This window comes from Nelumbo lutea, chromosome 7, assembly GCF_056320005.1.
Source record: "Nelumbo lutea isolate HS-2025 chromosome 7, American lotus-T2T, whole genome shotgun sequence".
Lineage (NCBI taxonomy): Eukaryota > Viridiplantae > Streptophyta > Magnoliopsida > Proteales > Nelumbonaceae > Nelumbo > Nelumbo lutea.
Genome location: NC_142690.1, coordinates 35,352,032 through 35,361,623, shown reverse-complemented (window position 1 = coordinate 35,361,623; position 9,592 = coordinate 35,352,032).

The following is a 9,592-nucleotide window of genomic DNA, read 5'->3' as shown; positions in this document are numbered from 1 at the left end:
ACATTAGTTCATTTATATAACCAATCATTTTCATGGTATGGTCGCAGACAAGCATACTCTTAATCATCTAGCAAAATAAGTTTGCTCCTCAAACATCATCTTTAAACTTTGGAGTATCTCCTTGAAGTGTGGAGATTATCATGCTTCTTTTGAAGAGATGTCTCACTAGAACTCTTATCTTGCTAGTCAAGGTATTGTTATCTTTCTATGCTCATAAGAATTCTCATCGAGATCTTTAAGGGCATCCTTAGTCACAACCTTTTGCAACTTTTCAAATGGAAGAACTATATTGAGGTTATGTTTCCAGTCTATGTAATTAGGTCCTTAAGCTTATAGTCGTCAAGTAGTTTTGCTAAGGAACTGAACATCATTTATGAGAGAAAGGATGACTAATTAGTTTATGACCTAAATTCATGTACCATACCTAAGGTAGGATTTTGTCTAGGTTTCATTCTCATTTATTCATCTTTTGGATTCCCTCTGAGAGTGTAAGGAATCACATAGGTACATAGGGATAACTGTTTCAGTTGCACAACCATATCACTTTTGCGAAGGACACTCTATCCATTCATCTAATGAACTTCTTTTCAGCCTTTTCCGAATTAGGCTTCATAGCCATTTTGGGTTAAACCCTGTCCAATAATTGAGTGCAAACCTATCACATTGAAGTATCAAAGGTACCGTAAAGAGTTTCCCATTTTAAAATAGGCTTCTCCAACTAGTCTTTGATGTCCTACAATTTCAAGAAGTGGTCTAGGAACATCCATAGGCAAGTAGATAGCCCCATTTTAGAGTGCATCTCCACTTACTGTTTCAGCTCACCTACTCATCAATGATGGAAGGATTTATAAGATGACTTCCAAAGCTTATCCCTATCTCTAGAACTTATATATTTAGTGAGGGAACATTCAAATTTGTAATTCCAACTGGTCTAGGGTTAGGTTAACCATGGTGACTCCCACTAGTCTTCACAAAACTAGAATTAATAATAAATCCATGTGGGTTGAACGATTTGGAGTATCCCTTTGGGAGGAATCTAAAATCAATTTAGTTGGGGAAGGGTATTATTTAATAATCCTTGATATGGGGCTAAGTAAGTTGGACCCATGAAACGAGCTCGAATCACCAAAAGTCTTACATAGCCAAGCTCTTACGGCCATGTGTGACTTAACACACTAGATATGTAATCACAATCACAAAAAGCAACTAATAGGAATAACAACTAAAATACCAATCAAGGCTCAGCCCACTTGATTAAGTAGCCATGTAACTAATCATGTGACCTTTTAATAGTCCAAGTTACACACACCCTGTTGCAAGAGACAGTTCGGCCCATACACTAATGCTATCAACTATGGACTTATCTAGATTTAATGTTAATTGGGCTGGGTTCTAAATGTAGACGAATTTAGCTAAGGTTCTAGCACCTCAAACTTTTAACTGTATTCTAAATATTCACAGCAATGGTATCATTTGGACAGCAACAAGAGTTGCTCCCAACACAACCAAAATCGATTTTAGGGTTTGATGTGTTGCAACTTAAATCAAATTGAGATAATGTGATCTGAACAAAAAGTGATCAAAATATGCAAGAAAACTTAATCAAAAATAGATAAAAACACAGATGTAATGGTGGGGCCAAAATTTTGTTGATCTCCTCTTGCAGCAATTTGATCAAGATCCCATCTTGTAAATCAAACCAAAATCTCCATCATCCGACTTTTTGTGCCAACTTCAGGTCCTCCAAAATTTAACAAAAGAACCTACTTTTCTAATGCTTACAACTGGAAAAACCTAATATAAGTTGATTCTAAACAAGAAAAATAAGAAACCCAAGAAACTGGTTCAAAGTATGAAACCGACCAAGCTGAATTACAACCCTTGAATGATACAAATTAAATGTATAAATAATCATATCGATAATTTGGCCAAACCATAGCAGAAATATATGACAATCATCACAATATAAATTCAAACCCTAATTTCAGATCACATTGCCCTAAGGTGCAATTTGATTCCACCTCCAATCGAACCAAGAATAGTGTAAATTGATATATGCAATTTCAGAAATATATTTGAATTAAAATAGAGTCTGATTGAGTGCGAATCAAATTACAAAATTCAAACCGAATGCTTTGATACCAATTGAAAGTTGTGACACTCACAAAGGGAAGAAGTATTTTATTCAAAATAAATTTGAAACTAGGGTTCAAGAACCCAAGAATTCGACTGGCAGAGTAGCAAAATTGCATGGGAGAATATTTGATTTTCTCCTCAAGATTGATTTTAGAATTTGAACCAAATCATATTAAACCCAAAACGACAATAATGATTAGAACTTTACTTGATAGAATGGTCCTCACAAGTGAAAGAACTGCTGGTGGAGTTTACACCTAAGAAATTAAGCCTCCCTCTCTAGTGATTCACTTGAACTGAAGATGGCGCAATCTTAGTTATTGAATAGCTCGACCTCTTGTTAATGGTGGATTTCTACTATAGAAGAATCCCAAAAAATCCTCTCTTCAATGCGGTTCAAGGTGATGTTAGAATGGAGGACAAGAATGCAAGTTCACTCTTAGATATCAACTAGGATTTTTAAACTGAATATTGTTCTCTACAATATCTGAACATGTAGCCCTCAATACCAGCCTCTAATGGACATTTAAGACTTATAAAAAGTTTCAATTAATCCCTAGAAAAAGCTCCAATCAAATTAGGGAATGGTTGGTCTAAGGAAAGCTACTAATTCAATCTTAGTTTGACTAGAAAAGACCAGTTGGGTTCCTAGTAATACTAGAAGTCCTGAAATCTTGTTTGAACCACTTCCAATAGTTTTCTAATTTCTCAAGGGATAAAAGAGATATGGCATGGGACCTACATGCCAATTGGATCGAACCACTTATACTCCACTCACTCACTTGAAGTGAGTTGGGACCACTAGGCTGAAATGCATGAACATTTCAGCAATTCAGCCCATTAGTACTTAATACTACATACTTAGGCCTCAGCCATTCTATGAGCCCAAGTCCTATCCACTTCCATTTATATGGCCATCAGGTTTTTTGGGCTTAATATGGCATTTGCTACATGATCTCTCAACCATCAATATCTAACACTAGGGTTCAAGGAAGGACTTATTCCCTGAATACATAGCCCAATGTCACACCCTCTCATCAATGGATCCCATGAAAGAATCATTTCACAAACATCTTTTCAAAATAAACTATTTATAAATAAATATATACTTTTACAAAACAAATCTCAACAACTTTTAAAATTCATTATCAACAATTTTGACCTACCCACTGAAGAGGGTATGTTCATAGATATTCTTTTCGTCTAACAAAGTGGTTGATCATATCACAATGAACACTTGCGCAAATACCTCCCATAACCAATGTTTAAAGTATTGGAAACGTAAGGTGTATTGGAAAGATAATTTTAAGAGACATATCGGGATACGCTTTGGATGTGTATGGATACGGACGAAAAATCAAGATACGCATATATATGATAAAAAACATAAATAAATCCTAAAAAATATAATAATAACAATAGTTACAAGTTTTAGATGGTTGTAAATAAGTTATTTAAAAGTAAAAAAAAAAACTGTAATTTAATGGTCTATATAAAATTCAAGATATCGAGATACACTTAGTAACTAATGACAAATGATGGAATAACTATATTGATATACATTAGTATTAAAATAATCAATATAATTTATCTTAATATTTATTAATACATAAATTTTAATAATTAATTCTAACATTTATTGATAAGCATATACTAAGAAAACGAGAAAATTTACTTAAAAATAAAAATGTATAAATTTATAGCAATTAAGTGGGTGTGGCTTAGTGGTGAACATCTAGTTTTTAAAGCGTAATGGCTATGGTTCAAATCTTGCTATTGCTAATTTGTAGTTTTTTACTAACAAAATGAATTTAACTAACGAAATTAATGGGAAGAGATTTCCTTGTATTAGACTTTTTTGGAGCCATATCAACCGATACAAACCCAAAACAGTTTGATACAAGGCCTAAAACGGTCCAATATAGACCGATTCATATGAAAAGGAACACTATAGATAATTTCTATGTGTTCCGTGTATTGGACTTGTACCGGAACAATAAGTATCGGCCGATACGATCCAATACATTGCGAAATTTTGAACCTTGCCCATAACTACTCCAACACATCCAAATATTGACCCTGAAAGGTGGTTGATCATATCACAAAGTGGTTGATCATATCACAATGAACACTTGCGCAAATACCTCACATAACCAATGTTTAAAGTATTGGAAACGTAAGGTGTATTGGAAAGATAATTTTAAGAGATATCGGGATACGCTTTGGATGTGTATGGATACGGACAAAAAATCAAGATACGCATATATATGATAAAAAACATAAATAAATCCTAAAAAATATATTAATAACAATAGTTACAAGTTTTAGATGATTGTAAATAAGTTATTTAAAAGTAAAAAAAAAAAAAACTGCAATTTAATGGTCTATATAAAATTCAAGATATCGAGATACACTTAGTAACTAATGACAAATGATGGAATAACTATATTGATATACATTAGTATTAAAATAATCAATATAATTTATCTTAATATTTATTAATGCATAAATTTTAATAATTAATTCTAACATTTATTGATAAGCATATACTAAGAAAACGAGAAAATTTACTTAAAAATAAAAATGTATAAATTTATAGCAATTAAGTGGGTGTGGCTTAGTGGTGAACATCTAGTTTTTAAAGCGTAATGGCTATGGTTCAAATCTTGCTATTGCTAATTTGTAGTTTTTTACTAACAAAATGAATTTAACTAACGAAATTAATGGGAAGAGATTTCCCTGTATTAGACTTTTTTGGAGTCATATCAACTGATACAAACCCAAAACAGTCTGATACAAGGCCCGAAACGGTCCAATATAGACCGATCCATATGAAAAGGAACACTACAGATAATTTCTATGTGTTTCGTATATTGGACTTGTACCGGAACAATAAGTATCGGCCGATACGATTCAATACATTGCGAAATTTTGAACCTTGCCCATAACTACTCCAACACATCCAAATATTGACCCTGAAAGGATCTCATTGATTGGTATATTAAAAGTAACTCTCCTAGATATCTGATCGAGTACCATTATCAAATCAGGGATCATAAGCAATGTTCAGCCATTCCACTTATCCAAAAGCCCGGGAATAATTTGAAACTTATTTTGGTTTAATGTTTCATACAATTACCATTTCCTACACTTTAGTCACAACCCACAGTCTGCTCCATCGCTTAGGTAATATGTGAATGTCAATCTTGTTAAGATTAGACTATCCAAATCTATCGATTGATTGAGAATATTTAGACTACATACAAAATTTGCCTCAAACATATTCCTAAAAATATAGTACAAGGGTTCATTTAGCAAAAATACACCACATGATACATGAATTAATTGCACTTTTATTCACAATCATAATTAATTTATAAGCATTATTGAACCTAACGGCATACACTCTCCACCACAAACCTATTTTTATTTTATCAGATTTTGTGCTCAGACCTAAGCACAAATAGGCCAATGTCTAAAAAGCAAGTTATTTAGACGTTAGACATCTAAAAATTGTTATCAAACACAACCTTAGTATAAGATTCTTATCACAAACCTCCACATAACCAATCCAAGACCACGATATTCTTTTGGCATTAGAAAAGGCTTTCATTCTTCTAGATATTCTTTTGGGTCTAAGTTTTACCTGACCACAAATCATGACACGTGGAGTTAATTTCATTGCACACCAAATTTGGAAGTAAGTTTGCATGTAGTACATGGCCAAGGGTTCAAGCAAAATGTTCATCCTACTTGATAAAGTCCAAGCCTTCCACCCTTGCAATTTACTCTTAACTTTCTTGATAATAAAGTGCCAATTGTGCACCTTTGGATCATCCAAAGAAAATATGCCATCAAGGTATTTATCTTTTGACAGCATAAACTTCACATCCAAGAATATAGTTGTTCTTTGTCTAATATAGTGATGTGTGTTTGTACAAATAAATGACTTTTGAAAATTAATTTCTCGTCCTAACCACTTACAGAAGTGTCTCATTTGTTCTTAATTAGACAATAAACCTTAGTTGTGAAACACTTTCCAAAGAACAGTTGTTAGCAAATAAGAGGTGGTTCATCCGTATTCCCAATCTACTAAGGATCCGTTAGGTTTGCAAGAATAGGGGTCTGGAATTGGAATGGTCCAACTGTTTGGTTAGGCGGAATCAGAATCCCATTCTTACTCCTGCTAAAATGGCATTCTCCCATTTTAGAGAATAGCCATTCCCTTTCCCTCCCTTGGGAATGAGAATCCATTCCATCTTATTCCAATTTTGATTCTATTTTCAATCTGAACCAAACAGGCAGGAGGAATAGACCATTCCAATTTTGACTGCAAAACAAACAGAATTGAAATCAGAATCAGAATGGTCTATTCTCATAGTCTGTTTGGTTCAGACAGGAATCAAAATCAGAATTTGAATAAGTTGGAATGGGATTTCATACCCAATGGAGGGGGAGGGAATGGCCATTCCCTCAAATGGGGGAATGCCATTCCATTAATAATTGGAATACCATTCCAATTCTGATTCCAGACCCCTATTCCTATGAACGAAATAGGCCCTAATTTCACCCCATGTGACTCGTGAATTCAGTTTAGTAAAGAGAATGATAACTTTAGTATAAAGTATAATCAAATAGACAAATATGGGGACTAGGGGCACCCTTGTCAAAATGGTAAAAAATGATTAAGTGTTCATAATTTGACAATGGACATGGCATTAAATAGAATGGAATGGCATGGCAAAGTAGGATTCATGTAAACAACCCAGTATAGTTGGGATGAAGCTTGGATGGCGATGATAATGTAGAAAATTGATAAAATACAACAGAAAAAGAAAATAAAGGAAAAGTAGGAAATTGTAGAAAATATATGTAATACAAAAAAAAATGAAGAAAAAGAAGAAAGCAAAAATACAAAGAAAATGGAAATTTGTAGAAAATATCAAAGAGAAGAGGAAATACAAAAAATTGAAAATAGCAAAAATGCAAAAACAAAAAAAAAGCACAAAAAAGGAAATTGAGAAAATTCAACAAAACAAACAAAGAAAAGTGGAAAGTACAAAACTACAGAAAATGCAAATGAATATAGAACTTGGAATGGGAATTTTCACATTTTAAAGGTATCGTCAAGCCCATTAATAAGATGGGAGAAAGGTGCTGCAATCCGAAAAATTCAGGGTGGATCTCTATTGCAAATGAAAGTTTGGGAGGCTAAGTGTCACTACCCCCAAAATACAACGTGGCAGTATGTAATTTACCCAAAAGAAAAATAATATTCGATTGAATCATACTCTTAGCTAAGGATTAAAATTCCGCACGATACCGATGGTAATCAGTGTGTATCAATATGGCTGACACTCGTGCTTTTTTATTTTTTCAGTTTTTTATTTTATAATGATCAAGGATTGAGGAAGAGGTCTTAGACCTTTTAAATGTTTAAAAAAGTTTTTTGTGATTGTATTAATGTATCCAAATATATCTTGATACACTAATATTGATACGATACACCAATATCTGTGCATTCAAGCATGTCAGATATATCGTATTGATATTTTAATCTTTACTCTTAACCGCTACACTTATTTTTCTCTTTTGTTGGCAAAAAATAACCCCTTATAACTCATCACCAACCTTGGATTTGCAAGGAGAAAGTAATATCTTATGCCTCAAGCTTTTGTATTTTCCATGGGGCGCGCCAATGGTATCTGTTCTGACTTCTTCCTTGGTTGATTATAATTGTCAATAATCATAGCGAAGAGGAGGAAAGAACTTCCATTTTATCACTTCCAAATATGTTCTCATAAGATGAAGTTATCTCAACAAAACCACTCTTCACAGGACCTGCACCTTTCACAGAGGGCCCATGAATTTATAATGGCGTGTAACTTCATCATTGGCTCAACAGCCCACTGAACAGCCATTGCATTCAGCTCAGATTAAGGATGCAAACTGCAAAGTGCAATTGAGTGGCCGAAATGTCGAATTGAATAAAAAGGGGAGCTAAATAAATTTTAATTCAAAATAAAAATGTGGTGTCTTGGGTCCCACTCCAGACCTAAAATTTTGTTGCTCCGCTCCAAATTAGAAAGCTGTCACATACCCTTTAAAAACAAATCTAATCTCACTTGGTTTCTTAACTCAAAATTAGAAACCAAGCACAAGGACCTGAAGACGTTACATTGGTTTGGATAGAATGTGTTGCTTAATTACAAATCAAACTTAATCTCCTAAATCAAATTAAAACCCCAAACTAAATGCTACAAGACTTGGCACCTGGATAATGGATCCCAAAGGAAATCATTGCATATGATTGCCTCAAAAATACGAAAAAAAAAAAAAAAGCAAGTACCAAAATATTTTGGAATTGCCTAAATATCGTTATCAATTTTTACAAGAGTATAGAGATCAATCAAGGTTCAAAGTATCAATACGTATTAGCCCATATCAGCCGATACATATCGTTCCGGCACCCCACCGATACACCCCTATAATGGGTGCATCAGTGGTCTAACCAGTTCAGGGTGTGGCAAAGACCTAAACCGGCTCCCCTGGACCAGTTGGGAAAAAAAACAAAAGGAGTATCGATTCACCCAATATGCCCATACCAATGTATCGGGCGTATCAATATTTTGAACCTTGAGACCAAGTAATTGGTCCATTTTTTCTTGCGAAAGAAAATGGACACCATTCCATCTAGTGAGGAACCACCTAGATAAAACACATCTTTTTTTTTTCAAATAATTGTCATTCTCCATCTTCTAATGATTTTTGTTTCTCCTACAAGGCCCTATCACTTGAGTTTCCAGGGTTCAAATCAGCCCTTACAAGATTTTTGTTTCTCTCCTAATATCATCGGAAGATGTTCCCAATACACGGTGGGGATGTGCTGTGGAACGTTGTGGGGGACAATCTTATGGGGGGGCTGATTTGATTTCGAATTTCCATGGATAATTTATATGAAAAAGCATGGGAATTTCTTTCTTGATATGGCAGAGGACATTAGTCCCATAGGCTGAAATTACTTCACCCCAATATAAGCAGTGAGAAAAAGAGATCATTCACTGATTCATGGAAGGTTCAAAATTTCATTACATATCAACACATATTGGCGGCCGAATATAAGCTTTGGTGTTGTGACCTGTTTCAGTGGATGTTAAAGCCTTTAAACCTCTGAACAGGGTTTGAAAAAAAATTAAAATTAAAAAAAGGTGTGGGATCGAATTACCCAATAAGCCCCATCTGGCGTATTGGTGTGTATCAATTACTTGAAACCTTGGATTCATCCACAGGTTAAACTTGGGATGAGCCGATAGAGGTATCTCAACTGGTATTGGACTGATTTCAAGCTCTTGACAACAAATCAACAAATGTTTAAGTTTGTTGATTAATGCTGCTCCTCTACTTGGTATATGATGATTATTCCATGACCATTCTCACTTGACAAAACTCATTGGGC